The 21,632-nt window shown below is 43.1% G+C and overlaps 3 non-coding genes across 3 annotated transcripts; 1 reads left to right on the top strand and 2 right to left on the bottom strand.

Moving 5' to 3' along the window:
• Nucleotides 1–11,117: 11,117 nt before the first annotated feature.
• Nucleotides 11,118–11,189, bottom strand: TRNAP-AGG (transfer RNA proline (anticodon AGG)). The gene has a single exon. It is a non-coding gene; the product is annotated as a tRNA-Pro (tRNA).
• An 8,593-nt stretch (nucleotides 11,190–19,782) lies between these two features.
• Nucleotides 19,783–19,854, top strand: TRNAP-UGG (transfer RNA proline (anticodon UGG)). Its single transcript has one exon. It is a non-coding gene; the product is annotated as a tRNA-Pro (tRNA).
• A 1,244-nt stretch (nucleotides 19,855–21,098) lies between these two features.
• On the bottom strand, nucleotides 21,099–21,170 carry TRNAP-AGG (transfer RNA proline (anticodon AGG)). The gene has a single exon. It is a non-coding gene; the product is annotated as a tRNA-Pro (tRNA).
• Nucleotides 21,171–21,632: the final 462 nt, after the last annotated feature.

The following is a 21,632-nucleotide window of genomic DNA, read 5'->3' as shown; positions in this document are numbered from 1 at the left end:
TTCGAGCTCATAGATGGAATACTTGGCTTCTTGAGCCGACAAGGTCCTAGAGGCATAGGCGATAGGTCGCCTCCCTAGTTCAGTCTCTTGAAGAAGGACTGCAGCTACCGCTGACGACGACGCGTCGGTTTGGACGATGAATTTCTTCGAGAAATCAGGCATAGCAAGTACAGGGGCATTACAGAGAGCTAATTTAAGATCTTCGAAAGCGGCTTGTTGAGAAGGTCCCCACTCGAATTTGATGCCTTTCCTACGAAGAAGGTTTAAGGGCGCCGCTCTATTAGCGAAGTTAGGAATAAACTTCCTGAAGAAATTCACCATACCAATGAATCTAGCGATACCTTTGATGTCCTTAGGAGGTTTAAAATCACGGATGGCCTGTGTTCTAGAATGATCGACAGCTACACCATCAGGTGACACAATATGCCCTAGGAATGACATAGAGGGCTTAGCAAAGGCAACCTTGGACAACTTAACAGTTAACCCAGCCTTACGAAGGCGATTGAGAACTTCTCGCAGATGATCTAGATGTTCTTCAAAGGTCTCTGAAAATACGACGACATCATCTAAGTAGTGATATAAGTACTCAAATTTGATGTCGGAAAAGACCCTATCTAGTAGCCTAGTGAGCACAGCTGCCCCCGTGGGGAGCCCGAAAGGCACGCGGTTGTATTCGTATAAGTTCCAGTCCGTGGCAAACGCTGTAAGATGTTTAGACTCTTCGGCAAGGGGAATTTGATTATAGGCCTGATTCAAGTCCAAGATGGTGAAGAACTTGGCCTTACGAAACCATGAAAAGCAAGAATGAAGGTCGGGAAGGGGCACAGATTGCAACACCACCTTCCGATTGAGAGCCCTGTAATCAATGACAGGCCTGAAGCCTCCTTGGGGTTTCGGGACTAGAAAAATGGGCGAAGAATACGCTGACTTAGAGGGCCTAATAATACCATCTTTCAACATCTGATCGATGATTTCTTTCAGAGCCTTCATTTTAGGTGGAGATAGCCTATACGGTGGAAAGCGAACAGGAATCGAATCCGTGACCTCAATTTTGTATTCAATAAGGTCAGTAACACCAAGAGTATCAGAGAACACCTCGGGAAACGACTGACACAATTTGCGAATACTATCAGCCTGCTCCTCAGGTAGATGTCTAAGGTCTAACAACATCTCATCCTGGGTAGGCGAAATAGATGAACATGATGCAGAAGTACACTTTAATAGAGGGATTTTACAGTTAGAGGCAAATTTGAATGTGCACGACTTACTCTGAAGATCGAGCACCAGACCAGTGTGAGACATGAAGTCCGCTCCCAGAATGATGGGGCAAGACAAATGCTTGGCCACAAACAATTTGATTTTCCATGTAAATTTAAAAACACGAATTTTGACATGTAAGGAACCTAGAATTTCTAATGGAGATGAATTAGCCGAAACATATTTAACAGGAGATGAGTCATAGTCAGGGAGTTTACAAACAGATTTCAATTTAGAATACCAATCAGCCGAAATAATGGAACAAACACTGCCTGAATCTAAGAGAGCTGTTATAGGCTCGTTATTTACCTCAATCTTAAGAAAAGGAACAGGTGCGGGGGTATCCGCCGCAATCCTAAGACACTCTTTAGGGCATTCAAAAGATGAACTTGAAGGCTGATCGTTCTCTGCATTTACAATCTGTTTACTAGGGGCTGAGTCTCGGGAAGATGGATTAGTCGGCTCAGCCGACGCCACTAGTCACTTTTTATTATTGGCATAGCTGGAATTTGCACCAGAAGTTGAGCAGGAGGGGGTGCTATTTGAGTTTGGGCAGTTCTTGGCGATATGTGAGAAGGCCCCACACTTAAAACAGCCTTGTGATGACCCTGCTCCATTCCTTGTCCCACTTGACTTGATCAGAGGACACTTATTCCGCAGATGGTCAGGCGACCCGCAAGCATAACATTTACGGGGATTGACTGGTCGGCGAGGTGGAGGCCGAGTGTTACTAAAGGAAGGCGGGGGTTCTTTCGCGACACGCAAAGAATCGGCGTATCTAACTCCTTCCGCTGAGACTGCCAATGCTTCAAGTTCCGAGAACGTTTGCGGGCACGCCGCGAAACACAAATATGACCTATAGGATGGTGAAATACCTTCCACAATAGCTTGTACAATTTGATCCTCAGGGAAGTGAAGAGCAAACACCCTAGTATAAAACTTAATATCTTGGATGAAGTCTGCCAGGTTTTCATCCAAGCGCTGTACCCGATAATAGTATTTCTGAATAAGGGAGGACCTGGCCCTAGCCGGGATGAAGTTAGCTAGCAAATGGGCATGGAAATCCTCAATAGAAGATTGCTCAGCGATGGCTCTAACTATTTTATCAGAGAGAATACCAATAGCATACGGATAGATAATTTGCAAAATTTGACATGGCGAAAGAGAAAAAACAAGAGCATGATCCTGAAATTCCACTAGAAATCTTAAAAATGAAATTACGTCACTGGTGGTATTAACGGAAAACTTGGATATACCTCTGAGCAACATTGCCAATGGATGAGGCAAGCTGCTAAACCCGGGCGACATAGTAGGTAAAGGTTTCAATGGCAAGGAAGTTAATTCAGCACGTACATTGTTCAACGATGTGCGGCGTTCAGACTCGTTGTCCAATGGGGCAGAGATAGTTTGAGCAGCAACGGTTATCCTATTGCCTTCTCCCTTAGCAGGTTCTTCCTCACTACTTACATTCACAACGGTGGGCTGATCAGATTTGGGAGGAACTTCCCCAGTTAACAATTGAGTGACTTTACTAGACAATTCAGAGATAGTTTCAAGGAGCGTATTAGCTTGCTTCCTCTGAACGTCATTCACCTTCAGAGACAACAGATCATTAACTCTATTTGAAAAGTGATATAATCTGCCTTGCACACGCTTAATTTGGTTAGGAGACGGATCATTTTCATCAAAAAAACTGACTACAGATGCTAGCCCAGTAATATTCTCGACGATCGTGGAAAGAGACTCATCAATTTCTTTCTCTCCCAAATTGGGGATGGAAATGGGCAAATCAAGGGACTCTCTAAGCTTGTTAGTGTCTATTGCAACCGTGCCTCCAGATTGAACGTTTCTAATAGTTAACTCATATATCAACTCCTCTTTGCGCAAGTAGTTAAGGAGGAGAACATCGCGAGGGCCGGGCATGATGACAGAACAATTTTGAAAAACTCAAAAAATTCCAGCAACTGAGAAAATTGTTAGAGTTCGAATCAAAGCAATGTTTAGCCGTCAAAAGGGGCTAAATTGAGACCCATTCAACCACGCTCTGCTACCACTTGTTACCGTGTTTTTGTGGTAGGTAGGCGTGAAAGAAGGTGCTGGGTGGTGAATGGATCTCAAGCTACTAAAGAGAAATTAATTTCAAAATTTAACAAGGTTATATTTTCTTTTCAAAACAAAGATATAACAAGCATGGCAGGTACAATGTAGCAAATCAACGGGGAGTCACAATATTTACAGGATTTGGGCTTCGAGCCCCGAAAACACAATGCTTGGGCAATCAGCCCAGTTTTACCTCAAAGACACTAGTTTCAACAGAGGGGCAGAAAACCCCATTCATACCTCGGAGCCCTTGCTCCAAATTACACTAAAAAGCCTCCACGAGGCATATGACACTCGATTTTCAAAAGAGCCCCACGCTCTCAAAATTTAAGCCTCTCAAAGGCTACACCAAACTCCACCTTCAAGTTGTCCTCAACGGACCAAAACACAGGGGAGAAATACCCAATCTACTGAGGTCTAATAAATGAAAAGAAGGTTAATTACGTGACCTCTAAAATCACAATTTGAGAGGAGGCGAACTTGCACTCCTTAATACACTTTGTTTCTAAGACCTACGTTGGCTCTTAGGCCGCTGATGCAAGGGCTAATCCCATACTACTGAGGTGACTTAAGAAAACACAAACTTACATTACATTACTGAAGAATAGGTTGCGAAAAATAAGTTCACCTCAAAACAATGTGAGTGGGAGCTCGAGAGGGTTAAGCACTCTCTATCCCGATATGTAGTTTGAAAGATAGAATAGATACCAGTTGCTTTTACATTAGAAAGGAAAGTTACATGGTGGAAGACCTAGAACCCGCCGCGAGAGTTAAACTGCCAACTCTAGCTAGAAAAGATGTTATTAAGAGGCCATTACCTGAAGTTGAACAGCTGGTGAAGAAAGAGGCGCTTCCCGCCTCCTGCTATGTACTTTACACACTGAGAGATGGAACAAAAGTGGCCCGGAGACCCCAAAATCAGCAGTTTATATCCTCTCGCGGAAGATTCTAGGCGTTAGGGGAAATAAAACACCCTCCCTCAAACTTTTTATTGGTTCGGGAAAAGAAACCCCTACATAGAGGAAGAAGAAACACATTATTGGTGGAAAATTAATTAAAGAAATTCGGGATTGGCTAGATCCAAACTAGGGGGAAAAAGAGGGGTATACAGCCAACTTAAACCATGACAGAAAGAAATTTAACAAAGAACAAACTCTTGAAATAAAAATTTCTCCAACAAAATAGTTCTTTGATTTTGCACTAGGTTGCACTATTGTAATTCTTCAGTAGTGTCCTCTAGAAGAGAAAGTTCACACTTCTTACTTCAGGCGAAACAAAGACACATCAAAAATGACACAGTTCACAAACTCAAAAATTTCCAAGTGGTGACATCTTCTGAGAAACTAGAAAATTAATAGAATAGATGAAGTTCAGATTTCCACCAGAAGAGGAATTTCAACTGGCGCAACTTTTAAATAACCGGAGTAGAGGTGTACCGCCCGGTACAATAATAATAATAATGGACGGAAGAAAGTTAACTAAAGAAATCTTTCACTTTTTTTTATTCAAAACCCAAAACCACAATTCCCTGGTTTAGAAATTCCAAAAAAGACCTGCAAATGCTACATATCTCAGTTGAAGACGCCCTTAACAGAGATCGCTTCCGCAAGAAAATACGAACGGGCTAAACCGAGACGAGCAACCGAAGAGAAGACACGGTGCCCCTTGGACAGAGGAGCGTAAGCAGGCCCACTCACGAAGAATGAGGGAAATTTGGGCTCTAAAGAAGGCCAAGTTCAGTGTCAAATGCAACAAGACTTAACGTGGTCCTTGATGGCCCCAGCGAATCTCTTTTGAACCTTTTCAATTTTATTTATATATGATTTGTAATTTGGCATCCATATAACGGATGCATATTCTAATTTTGACCTCTCGAATGATTTATAGAGAACACAAAGTCTTAATGTTATTTATGTCCTTCCCGTTTCGTATGATAAAACCTAGTTGTTTCAGTGCTTTATTTACTATTATTTCAATATGTGCACTAAATGATAAGTTACTACTCATTGTAACTCATTTACGGACTCGACTCGTTTTAGAGTCTGTCCGTTCATGAAGTATTCAAACTGAAAAGGATCATTCACCGTAGAGTAAGTCATCACGAAGCATTTGCTGATATTAAATGTGATTTTATTCTTGACGCTCCACGTGTAGATATTCTCAATGTCCCTACTTAGAGAAATAATAAGCACTTTCTCTAAATTGTCAATGGAAAAGTTATGGCGTTAATTTGTACGCTGAGAAAGAGCGTTCAACATCAACTGAAGACACAGGGCAATATTTTAAGTTTTTGATATGATGAACTGGGATTTCACTTTCACCTTTCACTTTAGGTGATTTTATTTTCGGCATTACGTTTTCTTCAAGTGAACACGTTGAGCTCTAAAGACCAAAACATACCAGATGTGCAGCTGTTGTTCTAGTGAAAGATGACATTCCAAGATTAAAGGTTTTATTTATAAAGGTAAAGAGACTGGGACGTTCGCATTGTGTCACTAATTGTTGGGCTTACCATAGTTGGGAAGGAGGAAGGGGTTGCTATCTGTCCTTGCAGTGTTTAACGGTACAGGCTTATAACAATCATAGTTGACCTTTAAGTTACAGGCTCTTTAGAAATAATGGTGCAGTAGGCCATTATTATGAACAGTGTAAAATATCAAAATTAAAAAGGAAATTCAAATCTAACAAAGAAAAACTAGTCAATCTGGAAAATTAGCACTAAAAATTGACGTAAAATAGAAAATAGGCGCTAACGTCAAAATAGGCATTTTTAGGCATTATAAAAATGCTTTATATAGACCTAAACATTCATGAAACATGTAAATTTAAAAGGTGATGCATGTAGACGTTAAGGAGAAAAAAGGCATTTGCCTAAAATCCGCTCTCTACTTATAACTTACGAATCGCGCTGTGCATCATTTCGTCAATAAAATAAACATGACCTTGTGAAGCTGGTTGGATGTTTACGTCCAGGTCTCTTCCGATCGGCAGCCTGGAGGAGAGAGCAAAACATTATAGAGCAGGAAGCACAGGATTCCCCTTGTCCCCACCACAAGCACTGTGAGGGTGACTGTGAGACCTTGGCTGGTAAGGCTCCTCCTACCACTCCAGCAGGTTCAAGCGTTGCCTACGAGATATACAAGGCCGGGAAGTGGACCGATAGAAAAGCGGGTCGCAAGTAGTTTTACGAACGTCCGCTAGAGGTCTCGACATCTTGCTATGCTGCTCGCGCGAAATACATTCAATTAATAGTACATGTTGCTTTCTAAAGACGTAAAAATCTACAAATGATGAATTTAGGACCACCTAAATGTGATTTCGAGTGATTGGATGTAAAGTAAGGCACATTTAAGTGGTATTCGGAATTATTTTAGGCGAAGTCAAGTGCGATAATTAATAAAAGTAATACATTAAAAATGACTTACCATGATCACTGCTCGTGTCACTCACATTTTTAAGATCTTCCAACTTGTCCTGAAGTTCTTTTCCAAGTCATGAGCATCTGTAATTGTATGAGCTTCATTGTCGAGTATTGGTTTTAAAAGTTTTGTAATGAGACTTGCAGTCAGTGCTCTCTGTTCACACTCGTCACATTTGAATGCCTCAATGAACTCTGGAACAACAAAAACGTAAAGTTTTTAAACTAAATTCGTATTTCCCAGATAACGTAATGAGTGACGCATATTCAACATATTTTGCAGGAGGTAAACAAATTCTTTTGAGGGGTAGCGTAATGCTCCACGATCTTTCATGAGGCACATCAATGGATTGTCAGTAGTGGCCGAGGATATCTGTCCCAAGCATGATTCACAGTTGGAATTTTCTTCCGCAACTCGAACGAGATAACCACATATCATGGCCAAGGAAGACAACTCCAGAGTGACAGTTTTTTTTCTGAAAAGGCATGGTGTCATTCTTAATATCAATAGCATCTAAGATAATATAAAACTACCGGGCGAGTTGGCCGTGCGGTTAGGAGCGCGCAGCTTTGAGCTTGCATCCGGGAGATAGTGGGTTCGAATCCTACTGTCGGCAGCCCTGAAAATGGTTTTCCGTGGTTTTCTATTTTCACACCAGGCAAATGCAGGGGCTGTACCTTAATTAAGGCCACGGCAGATTCCTCCACACTTCTAGCCCTTTCCTATCCCATCGTCGCCATAAGACTTATATGTGTCGGTGCGACGTAAAACCAATAGCAAAAAACGTCCATATATTTTAGGCCTATTAAAAATAGTACATCTGAAAGAAAATAGAATAATCGCGAATTGAATAGTTAGCTTACCTTCGAGCGTCTCATCAAGTAGGCCTATTTCCAGACCTGTTGCTGATCAGGATTACGATTGTAGTGTACTCTGGGCTTGATAGCCATTTCGTCTATGATAGGGGATCCTAACGTTTCCTCCACGCATGTCAAATTCATGGCTTCGTAATGGAGGTTTTCTTCAATGAGGTGGTGGTGATGGTGATTATTGTTTTAAGGGGAAGTACAACTGGGCAACCGTCCTCTATATAACACTAATCTGAGGGAAAAATGAACAGATCCGACACTTAAAAAGGTGAAGATATCCGCCAAAGGAAGACAAAGACCACGTGAAAATGAAAGAATCCCTAGGCCTGGGGAACCTAATACCGTGGGGTCGAAAAAACAAGAGTTGACCAAGAGGAGTCGGATAGGATAGATAAAAGTGAGGAGCCTAGCACAAGTAAGTGGAAGCAATGCCAGTATTCAGCTAAGGGTCCCGTGGTCGCTAACCCACGCTCCAAAGTTCAGAGCCCCTGGGGCCCTTTTTAGTCGCCTCTTACGATAGGCTGTGGACAGCGTGGGTGTTATTCTACCGCCACCACCACAAGGGGATCTTTAATGAGGAGTGTTATTCTAGTTTCTTCGATTCGAAAAGCCAACATATGCCTAATTCGTGTCTTTTGATGCGGTAGTCGGAAGCAGTGAAGTGATCTTATGAATCAGTAACCAATAATCTGAAGTATCAATATTTAAAATGCAGATTACAGACTCTGGATGACGTCCCAGGCGACCAAAGCGAACCTAATTTGCCCCCCTTACCCTCGTCCGGATGTAGCAATTATCCACTTCTCCTTTAAAACTGGATCGGCTGGAAATGATTGAAAACTCCAATTGTTCTTCTTCTTCTTCTTTTTTTACGAATTGGACTTACAGTACGATATACCACGTTTTATAGAGTATATGAAATTTACTTCGAGTTCATTTGAACACTAACAGTAAGTGAAATCTATAAGTAAACGTATTAAAAACATTTTTCTCCATATGTTAACACACTACAGCATATGAAAACTATAGCACGATGTCGAGACATCTGGCGGCGGTACTACGAACCTGGTTGGGGACGGTTTTTATGCTCAGAACTAACGCACACTTCCCGGCCTTGTATATCTCGTAGGCAACGGTTCAAGGCACCGCAGAACAGATGGCAAACTAACGTTAACAATCATTGTTGCCAATTTAGCGATTTTACTACCTAATCTGATGTCTAGTGGGAATTCTTATATGTCTAATGGCTAACAAAAGCAAATAATGGAAATTTGGCGGCTTAAATTACACACATTTTTTGTTCATGATATCAAAGGCAAACTTTGGGAATATAAAACAGTAACTCAGTAAATACATTGTTTTCGCATAGAGAGAAAACTTTTAGGACTGACAGATCACTATCACTGGTATTGTTTCTATTCGTCGGTAGAACAAAACATGCTATTTCATCCACCACCTCACGTCTAACCACCATACATCTCCTGGTCAGAGAGAAGGTGCCACCCTCTATGAAGGGCACTCCAACTCTGCGGGGTGGTGAATGAAATCTTCTTCTTCTTCTTCTTCTTCTTCTCCTTCTTCTTCTTATCCTCCTTCATCTTCTTCTTCTTCTCCTTCTTCTTCTTCTTCTTCTTCTTCTTCTCCTTCGAACAAAACCGAACGACCACGAACCTATTACACTCATACACTGTCGTAGAAAGGGCAGAGACGATACTCCCACGTGGCGCGTCCCAGATGGCGGATAGAAGGTCCTAACCGGCTTGCCAGCGAACTTGAGCGAAATAAAATAGCTCTCAAGGATGAAACACACCCCGCGGCGCAGGTGGGGAACGCAGACGAAGAATACACCCACAGTATCCCCTGCCCGTCATATGAGGCGACTACAAGGGGCGACCAAGGGGTGATTGAATTAGAACCATGAGACTACTTGTAATTACTACCATTACGTGAGGAATACCATGGGTCTGTGGGTGGACCACTATGGGTTTACAGTACCCGTGTGTAGTATCCACTACTATGAGGGAGGCTCAACCTCTGTGCAGATTCGGCTGAACACCCCAAGGAGATAAAAAGAGGCTATGCTCACTGGGGTGTTTCAGCATCTTTTTATGGACATCATGGGTCTGCGTTTCGAGGAACACCACGGGATAGTACGGGTTCCTGTGATTAGTATGTGAGGAACACCGTGAGTCTATGATACTTGTGATTATTATCGCTATATGCGAAATACCATGGTTCTTACGTTCCTAGCGATAAGTATCTTTATGAGGAGCCCCTGACCTTGATTTCGGACCCCTTTAAACAACAAGGATCATCGATTCAGGATTCTGTTTGGAAAGCAGCCCTTTGGTCGGTATGTACTATTGTCTTAAGTTAGTTTCTGAGAAGGTGGGGCATTGCGGGTCGGATACAATGATTGTTTTAAGTTCATAATAATTGTTCATCGTCGTCTTTTAGAATTCTTTAAGTGGATTGATTTTGGATTTTTTTTTTTTTCAGAATTGTGAGTTGGATCCGCTGATTATTTTAAATTCATTCTTCATTATCAAATTTTGAAGTCTGTTCAGTGGATGAATTTTGGAATTTTAAATTGTCATTACATTTCATATCATTAGGGGCCGATGACCTAGATGTTGGGCCTCTTTAAACAACAAGTATCAAAATCATCATCATCGTCAAAACCGAGCGATTTACATGTAGGAAAAATAATTCCCTTGGAATAAATTCCGGTACCTCGGAGTCACCGAAAACGTAGTTAGTGCGATGAAAAACTGTATTTATTTTTAGAATTTGCTTTACGTCGCACCGATACACATAGGTCTTATGGCGTCGATAGGATAGGGAAGGGTTAGGAGAGGAAAGAAAGCAACCATGCCCGTAATTAGGGTACAGCCCCCAACATTTGCCTGGTGTGAACATAGGAGACCACGGAAAACCATCTTCAGGGCTGCCGACACTAGGATTCGAACCCACTATCTTACTGGCTACGAGCCAGGCTGCTAAATCACGTCTGTTGACTGCTATAGCAACGTCCATACTTGGAAGCTGTAACCGACTGGTTTTGAATGATTCCTTGTCGTTACAGTGCAGAAGGAAGCGAAGAAAACAAAAATTAGGGCTCGTCCGGGATTTGAACCCGGAACCTATCGCAGAGAGGGCTACGGCTCAACAGCGGCTAGTTTTACTAGCCTTGCACGTCTGCATTCTGGAGGCGGAGGGGTTGGTCCACACCGTCGGCTGTACTGACTGGACTAAGGCAATTGCCGGGCAAGATCCTTCTATAGGCCACAGGCGCCGCCTCCTCCTCACCTTCTTTCTTAATCCGTTTACGTAAACACACTGGCGCTTATCGGCCGCCGCCAACGACAGGCTTCAATTGTTCTGAATGACACAAAGCTTTGACTTCCAGGCGGAGTAGACGTACTCTCAATGGGTGCCGGTACGTATTTTGGAGGGGTAAACAAAAACTACTGGGCTCGTCCGGGATTTGAACCCGGGACCTCTCGCACCCTAAGCGAGAATCATACCCCTAGACCAACGAGCCACACGTGTGCAGTGAAATCGGGAACAGTTATGAATGTCAGCCAGTGTATGTGAAAGTTGCTGTATCACTGTCGGTTCACATAATATGGTCGTATGTGTTTAGTCAGACGCTCGGATGATTGTGTCTTGATTGCGAACAGCCCAGATCGCGGGCAAGAGATTAGTGTTGACCTGGGATACATAAAATAGCTACAACAGTACATCATCATCATCATCATCATCATCATCATCATCTGTTTACCCTCCAGGTTCGGTTTTTCCCTCGGACTCAGCGAGGGATACCACCTCTACCGCCTCAAAGGCAGTGTCCTGGAGCTTCACACTCTTGTTCGGGGGATACAACTGGGGAGAATGACCAGTACCTCGCCCAGGCGGCCTCACCTGCTATGCTGAACAGGGGCCTTGCGGGGGATGGGGAAGATTGGAAGATTGGAAGGGATAGACAAGGAAGAGGGAAGGAAGCAGCCGTGGCCTTAAGTTAGGTACCATCCCGGCATTTGCCTGGAGGAGAAATGGGAAACCACGGAAAACCACTTCCAGGATGGCTGAGGTGGGAATCGAACCCACCTCTACTCAGTTGACCTCCCGAGGCTGAGTGGACCCCGTTCCAGCCCTCGTACCACTTTTTAAATTTCGTGGCAGAGCCGGGAATCGAACCCGGACCTCCGGGGGTGGCAGCTAATCACGCTAACCACTACACCACAGAGGCGGACTACAACAGTACAACAGTCTCATATTTAATTTTTGTTCTAGCAATATTAATTGGTGCACTGGGATGTATTCGACAACCTAATCATTCTTTCTTTCTTAATCTGCTTACACTCCAGGGTTGTTTTTTTCCTCGGACTCAGTGAGGGATCCCACCTCTACCGCCTCAAGGGCAATGTCCTGGAGCCTCAGACTCTGGGTCGGGGGATACAACTGGGGAGGATGACCAGTACCTTGCCCAGGCGGCCTCACCTGCTATGCTGAACAGGGGCCATGGTGGGGTATGAAGGGATAGACAAGGAAGAGGGAAGGAAGCGGCCGTGGCCTTTAGTTAGGTACTATCGCGGCATTTGCCTGGTAGAGAAGTGGGAAACCACGGAAAACCACTTCCAGGATGGTTGAGGTGGGAATCGAGCCCACCTCTACTCACTTGATCTCCTGAGGCTGAGTGGACCCCGTTCCAGCACTCGTACCACTTTTCAAATTTCGTGGCAGAGCCGGGAATCGAACCTGGGCCTCTGGGGATGGCAGCTAATTACACTAACCACTACACCACAGAGGCGGACTTTTATCTTATTGCAAATGTTTAACAATTTAGTTTGAGGTAATCTTACCATTTAGAAAATTATTATATTTTTTATTGTATAACAGAACTAGAGGGGCAGTTATTTATTGTAGATTAGACAGAGGTCCGCCTCTGTGGTGTAGTGGTTAGCGTGATTAGCTGCCACCCTCGGAGGCCCGGGTTCGGTTTCCGGCTCTGCCACGAAATTTGAATAGTATGAAGGTTGGAACGGGGTCCACTCAGCCTCGGGAGGTCAGCTGAATAGAGGTGGGTTCGATTCCCGCTTCAGCCATCTTCGAAGTGGTTTTCTGTGGTTTCCCACTTCTCCTCCAGTCAAATGCGGGGATGGTACCTAACTTAAGGCGGCCAGGTCAGCTGCATCAAACCAGAGAACGCAACAACAAAAACAACTAATCTCGAACTATAGTACTATTTGTTTTCAGGAAGAGCAATGGCTCCCGAATGGCTGACCTTCTGCTGCAATGGAATAAAGATCGGGTGGATACTCAGTTGTATCTCCTCGACCCAAATGTCTCATGCTCCAAGAAGCGATTGAGACGGTAGAGGCGGGATCCCTCGCTGAATCCGATGAAAAAATCAACCCTGGAGTGTAAAAGGATAAATAAAGAAAAAGGAATGAATGAAAGGTTCTTCAATCTGTGAAGACTAATTTATGAATAAAAACAATTTATAAACTACCTTGAAAAGGAACAACTTAATTAGATGTCGTTTCTAAATTTTATTCATTCAAAAAATAGTTTCAAAAAGGTCAGGAATAGAACCGTAAGAAAGCGACTTACTATATTGCAAATGGTATTCAAGACAATGCTTTACCAAATGGTCTTATCAACAGGTGACAATCTATTGAACTGTAAAAAGTGCCTTATCACCACATAACATAGCAGTCTGTGGTTGCTAAACATTGGTAACTCCCGTTTGTAACAAGCAGATAGTGACCTCTTTTAGACAATTGAGGGACTATTAGCATTAGGTTTCTATATTAATCAACGAACTAGAATAACATAGCCGGGCTTAGTGGCTCAGACGGTTGAGGCGCTGGCCTTCTGACTCCCAGCTTGGCAGGTTCGATTCTGGCTCAGTCCGGTGGTATTTGAAGGTGCTCATATACGTCAGCCTCGTGTCGATAGATTTACTGGCACGTAAAAGAAGTCCTGCGGGGCTAAATTCCGGCACCTTGGCGTCTCGATAAACCGTAAAAGTAGTTAGTGAGACGTAAAGCAAATAAAATTTTAAAATTAATTATTAAAAATAACATAGAGGGGCTGTATACCTGACATCAGCGCTCCTTATGGAGGCAAGTTCATGAAGGGCAGCCACGTTTCGAGTTGTCAAAACAAAGCGAGTTGGCGCGAGAACATAATGATCAGGTGACAGGGAGATTGGGCGTGGCGATTGAACATCTTAAGTTTTAAGAAATAAAAAGTTAGATTCTTGCTTTCAAGAAAGCCAGTCGTACTGTATGCTTGCGTATGTATGGTGATTGAGTTCCATTTTTCCGACTTACAAAGGATGATTTCTTTTTACCTGTTTATCCTTTGCTCTTGAGAGTTCGTTTTTGTAGCCATCTGTTATTGGTGTGTGATTCATTCGAAGTTTGATATTCAGCTCCTTTCTTTCTTTTCTCCATAACGGTCTTGAAGGCTATGTACTACACTCTCTTGTGCTTGGGCACTGGTTTGATGTAGGCCTATTTCAGTCAAACGTACACCAATCATAGTAAATACAGTATTTTATTGTTGTTTGTGAAATTCACGAAGTGTTTATTATAGATATCAGTCGCATTGATACTTGATAGGCTACAACTTTCAAGGTTACCTTTCACTTAGTAAACCCAGTACCGAGCCAGCTGACCGTGCGGTTAGGGTCGCGCAGCTGGAGCTTGGTGGTGGTAGTGATGATTCTTGTTTTAACAGGAAGTACAGCTGGGCAACTACCCTAGGAAAAAAATGGAAGGGGTTCGACGCTCCGAGAAAATGAATATGTCGGCCACGAATGAAAATGAGAGACTCTCTAGGATTCGCAAACCTAATACCGTCGGGTTCGGAAAAGAACAAGAGTTGACCAAGGGAGGTCGGATAGGATAGATGAAAGTGAGCAGCCTGGCCCAAATAAGTGGAACCAATGTTTGAACTCGACTAAGGGCCCCGTGGTCGCCAACCCACGCTCTCAAGTGAAGATCCCCTGGGGCACCTTTTAATCGTCTCTTACTACAGGCAGGGGATACCGTAGTTGTTGTTATACCGCCCCAACCCTCAGCGAGTGCTGTGAGCTTGCATTCGAGAGATAGTGAGTTCAAATCCCACCGATGGCAGCCCTGAAGATGGTTTTCCGTGGTTTCCCGATTTCACACCAGGCTAAGGTCACGGCCGCCACCTTCCCAATCTTTGTTCTTTCCCATCTCTCCGTCGCCGAAAATCTTCGATGTGTTAGCGACGTTAAAAAAGTATTTTAAAATGCAATGCCAGCACCATAGCGCAATGGGAAACGATGATGTGTTCCCTACATTATAATACATAATTACATTAGACCATTATAGTGGTACTCATGGGGATGCAATGCGTTTAAAAATATGATCAGAATGAGATTGTTACCATTCTTAGATCCCTTTCGTTTTAACGATTTCTGTCATAAATACTCCATTATGTCCACGCTGTTTATGCTAATTAACGCTTAACCACAACAGCCAAGCAGGGCAATGCTCTTGATCCGATTTCATGGTCTGTTCGTATGTGACTGTATAACGATTTCATTATATTCTTTTCGAACTATTCTACAATCAGGTGATTGTGGTGTTTTTCCTCGCGTCGCAACGAGGAAGAAGTGGAGCTGTTCGCACTCTATGATTATTAATGCTCTAAGTTTTCTGCTAACGGTCTTTAATTTTGCACCAGTGGTTCTAAATTTCGACATTTTTCGTCGTTCGAGAACCACGCTCCCTTGCTTATGTGACCCCTGGAAACATGGCGGACGTTCGTTCAATTAGCTTCAGCCAGGCAGCGCTTCCACCTCTCTATATTATTCTTGCTCGTTAATATTAACCACGACGTTGCTCTGTATTTCGTGATGTTTGTAGCACAGTCTTTGTAAACTTGAGTAAAGAACTGTTTGCGTTGTGAACAGTGAGTGAAGATGACGTTTATGAGCTTGAAAATATTACAGCTGTGTTGCGATGTGAATAAACCGGAACAACAGATGACCAGTAGAGATGGCAATTTTATTGCATCTTGATTGTTGTTCTACAAATGGAAACCTAATGCTGTTGACGAACAACATAACCTTACTAAAAATAGAAACTCTAGCTTTGAGAATACTATTATTAGTGTAAATAATACTGACAACAATTTCGATACTGCATTTAATTCGACGCTAGACAACAATAATTCTCAAACTGAAGGGATTTTATATCGCAAGATACTATATTTCGTAAATCCAGACTATTTACATGTTGAATGTTTAAGAAGTTTCTGCAGGGGCGCGCAGCTATGAACTTTCATTCGGGAGATAGTGGGTTGGAACGCCACTGTCCGCAGTCCAGAAGATGGTTTTCCTTTGTTTCCCATTTTCACATAAGCAAATATTGTGTCTGTACATTAATTAAGGCCACGGGCACTTCCTTCCCACTTCTAGCCCTCTCCTGTCCCGTCAGCGCCATAACACCTATCTGTGTCGGTGAGACGTAAAGCCAGAAAATTCTGGAGAAGGTCATGTACTAGGGAAAAGTGGAAGGAAGGAAGGAAGGAAGGAAGGAAGGAAGGAAGGAAGGAAGGAAGGAAGGAAGGGTTAAAGAACCCTTTGTGATAGGAGACAGAAAACGAAACTGAAATATAGTAGCAAGACGTACACTGGATTTAGGGGAAAATAATATTAGAAAAATAAGTGCAACCGAACACTTGGTTGACAATAGCAGAATAAGAATCACGTAAGAATGAATATTGGTCTGTAAGTGACCCTACTAGGCAGAGAGATTGGCTCTTGAGGTGTAATCATAGTTTGAATAAATGACGGTTTACTAAAAGTACCGACAAACAAGGGTGCATCAAACAGTATTTTGTGACTGTAAATGAAATATGATGAAAGGGATAAAAAGCCCTCACCGAACATCCGACGAGGTTCGCCTAACTGTTGGAAACATTCACAGACCGGCTACCCGCAGTCCCTTCGCATTACTGCAGAAAACGTATACAAACAGGTATGTGTCTTTAGAATTCAAGTAGGCCCTATCTTGAAAACATTTACAGGATTTACAGAATAAAATATCAGGAAAAGCTTATAATTTGTGCTTCGTCAACCGTATTCAAGCCTATCTGGTGACACGGACAGTACCGGCGATAAGTGGGGAGGAGAGAGGGCGAGAGGGGGGCAGTCCCCCCACGCACTTTGAGGAAAAAACATTACATTTTTATTCCATTTTAGCCGGTTGAAACTAGGAATTATAACAATTTGTACAAGCCCTATTGTCTTATCAGCTAATTCGTTACTTTATTTTCTTTAATTATTAACGGAAGCAAGCCTCCGTGGCTCAGGCGGCAGCTTCTCACCGCTGGGTTCCGTGGTTCGAATCCCGGTCACTCCATGTAAAAGTTGTGCTGGACAAAGCGGAGGCGGGACAGGTTTTTCTCCGGGTTTTCCTGTGATCTTTCATTCCAGCAACACTCTCCAATATCATTTCATTTCATCTGTCAGTCATTAATCATTGCCCCAGATGAGTGCGACAGGCTTCGGCAGCCGGCACAATTCCTATCCTAGCCGCAATATAGGGGTTTCATTAATTCCATCGCTGACGATAAGACGTTAAACCATTACCAAAAGAGCATAGTCTATGTCAGCGTTTCAGCGAAAGCCATCTGATTTGCTAGTGGCTTTACGTCGCACCGACACAGATAGGTCTTATGGCGACGATGGGATAGGAAAGGGCTAGGAGTTGGAAGGAAGCGGCCGTGGCCTTAATTAAGGTACAGCCCCAGCATTTGCCTAGTGTGAAAATGAGAAACCACGGAAAACCCTCTTGGCTGCCGACAGTGGGATTCGAACCCACTATCTCCCGGATGCAAGCTCATAGCTACGCGGCCAACTCGGTGTCGTCCTGATTGCGAACAGTCCAGATTGCGGACAAGTGGGTACCCGAAGGGGATGATTTGGGTTAGACACACATTAATGAGTTCAGATTGCGAACACGTGGGAAATACCAAGTTCCCGCTTGACTAGAAATGTTGACTTGGATCTGAACAAAAATCAAATTTGACGGGCTGCAGAAAAATTAACCCTCAATTGGTACAGCAAGTTCTGGTATACACAATTGGAATACTGGGTAACACACAAAAAAGTGAAGAGCATGTAAGAAAAACCCACTTGTTTCCAAATAAACTGACTATTTCAGTTCTTATGTATTATTTTGAATAATAATAATCACCAATATTCTAAAGGCTAATGCCTTGTCGATGCAACCACTCACTTCTTTCATTGGCTTAATAATAATACCGGGCGAATTGGCCGTGTGGTTAGGGGCGCGCGGCTGTGAGCTTGCATCTGGGAGATAGTGGGTTCGAATCCTACTGTCGGCAACCCTGAAGATGGTTTTCCGTGGTTTCCCATTTTCACACCAGGCGAATGCTGGGGCTGTACCTTAATTAAGGCCACGGCCGCTTCTTTCCAACTCCTAGGCCTTTCCTATCCCATCGTCACCATAAGACCAATCTTGGTCGGTGCGACGCAAAGCCACTAGCAAAAAAGAAATAATAATAATAATGATAATAATAACCTATTAATAATACAACTCTCAGTAATCCACCATAAGCAACTATCCCTGTAATTATGTTATACAATAAAAAAGATAATCTTCTAAATGGTAAGATTACCTCAAACTAAATTATTAAATATTTTCAATAAGAAAAATATTTTTAAAAATATGGTTAGGTTATCTAATACATCCCAATGTAGCAGTTAATGTTAATACTACTAGAAAAAAAATTACATACGAGACTGTTTTGAAAACTGTATCTGTTTTATGTATCTCACGTCAACACTAATCTCTTGTTCGCAATCTGGACAGGGTATATTCAGTTGTTCGGAATCTGGACGGTTTTTGCCTTGTTCGCAATCAAGACACAACCGCCAACTCGCCCGGTAAGAAAGAAATGAACGAGACATATATGCTTATGAAAAACATAACAACGAGAAGAAATAAATTCTGGATGAATATTTGACTGATCAGAAACGAAGTGGTGAAAATGGTTTTTGTGTCACTGACTGGAAAACAGGTTGTAGGTTTTCATTTTTATTAACGGAAATAAGCACAAAATGTCGTTCGTCGCGACTAACTTCTTTTCCGCTGATAATTTTGTTAATAATTAAATGAAATAAAGGAAAAAAATAGCTGATAAGACAATAGGGCATGTACAAATGGCTGTTTTAAAAAATAATTCCCACAATCCCTATTTTTTGCCGGCTAAAGTGGAATAAAAATGTAATGTTGTCTCCACAAAGTAGGGAGTGGGCGTGACCTAAGTTAGGTACCATTCCGGCATTTGCCTGGAGGAGATGTGGGAAAACGCGGAAAACCACTTCGAGGATGGCTGAGGAGGGAATCGAACTCCCTCTACTTAGTTGACCTCTCGAGGCTGAGTGGACGCCGTTCTCTTTTATTGAGTCAATTTCAAACTGTCATTAGACATTTTAGGATGGAACTGAGATTATTTTGCTACTGTGATCCGAGGGGAATTTTGAATTCTACAATTTTATGTAACATCAGTCTTTGAGACAAGTTTTGCGGTCATTACACCAGCGTTTGTTGTGCATATTGGATTCGGCGAGGATTTACTCTTGAAATAGAAAGCTGAGTAGACCTATGGCAACCAGACTGCATGAGGTACATAGCAATGAAGAAAAGTTGACACAGCACGTCGTGGCCAGGTCAGCTGCATCAAACCAGTCTACAGATACTGACGCGAACGCAACAACAAAAATAACTAATCTCGTACTACAGTACGCATTAAACTTCTTGTTTTCAGGAAGAGCAGTGGCTGTACCAGTAAATAGAATGGCCGACCTTCTGCTGTAATGGAATCATGATCGGGTGGATACTGTCGACCTTACTCAGGACTTGGACCTTGGTAATATACTTGTATACACGTATGAGTAATTAGTTCTCGCCGTAAGAATGACGTCTTCGACAATCAGTAACGAGGAGTTAAAAGTATGGTTGACCTTATTCCTTGGTAATTAATATACAATAATAAACAACGGTGGCAGGTTTTGGAAACTTACTATTACTATTCGGTACGCGAGCTCAATATCACCGTGTGGCCTGTTGGTCTAGGGGTATGATTCTCGCTTTGGGTGCGAGAGGTCCCGGGTTCAAATCCCGGACAGGCCCTCTCGTTTTAAAGATCTCGTGTGTCATTGAATTGTATTGAAATCAATCGCACTTAAATTAATTAAGGGGTTAATTTCAGAAATTCTGTTCCTAAAAACCAATACTGTTAAAATCTAATCACACATTAAGTAAGTGAATACAGTATAGCATTTTACACAAGGACATTTACCGGCTATCTTTCGTCTGGAAGAATTATTTCTAAGTTGCCCGACTCCATGGGTAAATGGTTAGCTTTGGTCACAGGGGTCCCGGGTTCGATTACCGGCAGGGTAGGGACTTTTGACCATCATTGTTTAATTTCGCTGGTACGGGGGCTGGGTGTATGTGTTGTCTTCATCATCATTTCATCCTCATCACGACGCGCAGGTCGCCTACGGGAGTCAAATCAAAAGACCTGCACCTGGCGAGCCGAACATGTCCTCGGACACTTCCGGCACTAAAAGCCATACGCCATTTCATTTCTAAGTTACGTACTGTACCTATGAAAGTAGGTAGTAGGTACTAATTGAAGGGCTTGAGTTGGAATAGATATTTCCAATCACTGATAAAATAATCTATGAGGTAGAAAAGAAAGTTTTATATTGTTCAAAGGTTACATTAAAACAGTTCCAACTTATCATTAAAAATAACTCAATATAATTAATATTGCCGCCTCTGTGGTGTAGTGGTTAGCGTGATTAGCTGCCACCCCCGGAGGTCCGGGTTCGATTCCCGGCTCTGCCACGAAATTTGAAAAGTGGTACGAGGGCTGGAACGGGGTCCACTCAGCCTCGGGAGGTCAACTGAGTAGAGGCGGGTTCGATTCCCACCTCAGCCATCCTCGAAGTGGTTTTCCGTGGTTTTCCACTTCACCTCCAGGCAAATGCCGGGATGGTACCTATCTTAAGGCCACGGCCGCTTCCTTCCCTCATCCTTGTCTATCCCTTCCAATCTTCCCATCCCCCTACTAGGCCCCTGTTCACTATAGCAGGTGAGGCCGCCTGGGCGAGGTACTGGTCATACTCCCCAGTTGTATCCCCCGACCAAGAGTCTGAAGCTCCAGGACACTGCCCTTGAGGCGGTAGAGGTGGGATCCCTCGCTCAGTCCGAGGGAAAAGCCGAACCTGGAGGGTAAACAGATGATGATGATGATGATAATTAATATTAAGCAAATGTCTTAATTCAATCCGTGTCGATTGTTCAAATGTGTTAATCAATGCATACGCTTCTTTATAATCAAACTGAGCGGGAGTATAAAAACCACTGGGCTCGTCCGGGATTTGAACCCGGGACCTCTCGCACCCTAAGCGAGAATCATACCCCTAGACCAACGAGCCACGGACGCTGGAACTTGTTTTATAGTACAAGTATGCGGAAGTAGGACACTGCCATGTTCTGCAGCTGGGTAACTCGGTCTCGCTGCTAGAGCGAGCTGCTGCGCCAAGGCTGTAACGCCGCAGTGCTGAGACCGAGAAGAGGGGAGAAGAAGAAAGACAGTGCGAGAGACTCCGCAGCAAAGGGCGGGGATAGGAGAAAAGAAAAGTGAAGCGAAAAGTGACGGCAAGGTCAAATGAACGACAAACTGCGGATGAAGACCTTGCTTTAATTTTGTTTCGTTTAGGGTAGGGTAACATCCTCAGAGAGAGAGGACACCACAGGTCTATTCATGTCGCAACTAGCAACTTCTCGCGGATCGTAAATTGTAACTTCGAAGGAGTAGATTAGGCTTCGGCCTAACAGCGGTAAATTTTGTCTAGCCTTGCAGCTCTACGCTCTGTAGACTGGGGGACTGGTTCCCA

Source organism: Anabrus simplex, chromosome 4 (genome assembly GCF_040414725.1).
Source record: "Anabrus simplex isolate iqAnaSimp1 chromosome 4, ASM4041472v1, whole genome shotgun sequence".
Taxonomy (NCBI): domain Eukaryota; kingdom Metazoa; phylum Arthropoda; class Insecta; order Orthoptera; family Tettigoniidae; genus Anabrus; species Anabrus simplex.
The sequence above is the reverse complement of the archived record's forward strand: the minus strand, read 5'-3'. Positions and strand labels throughout refer to the sequence as shown.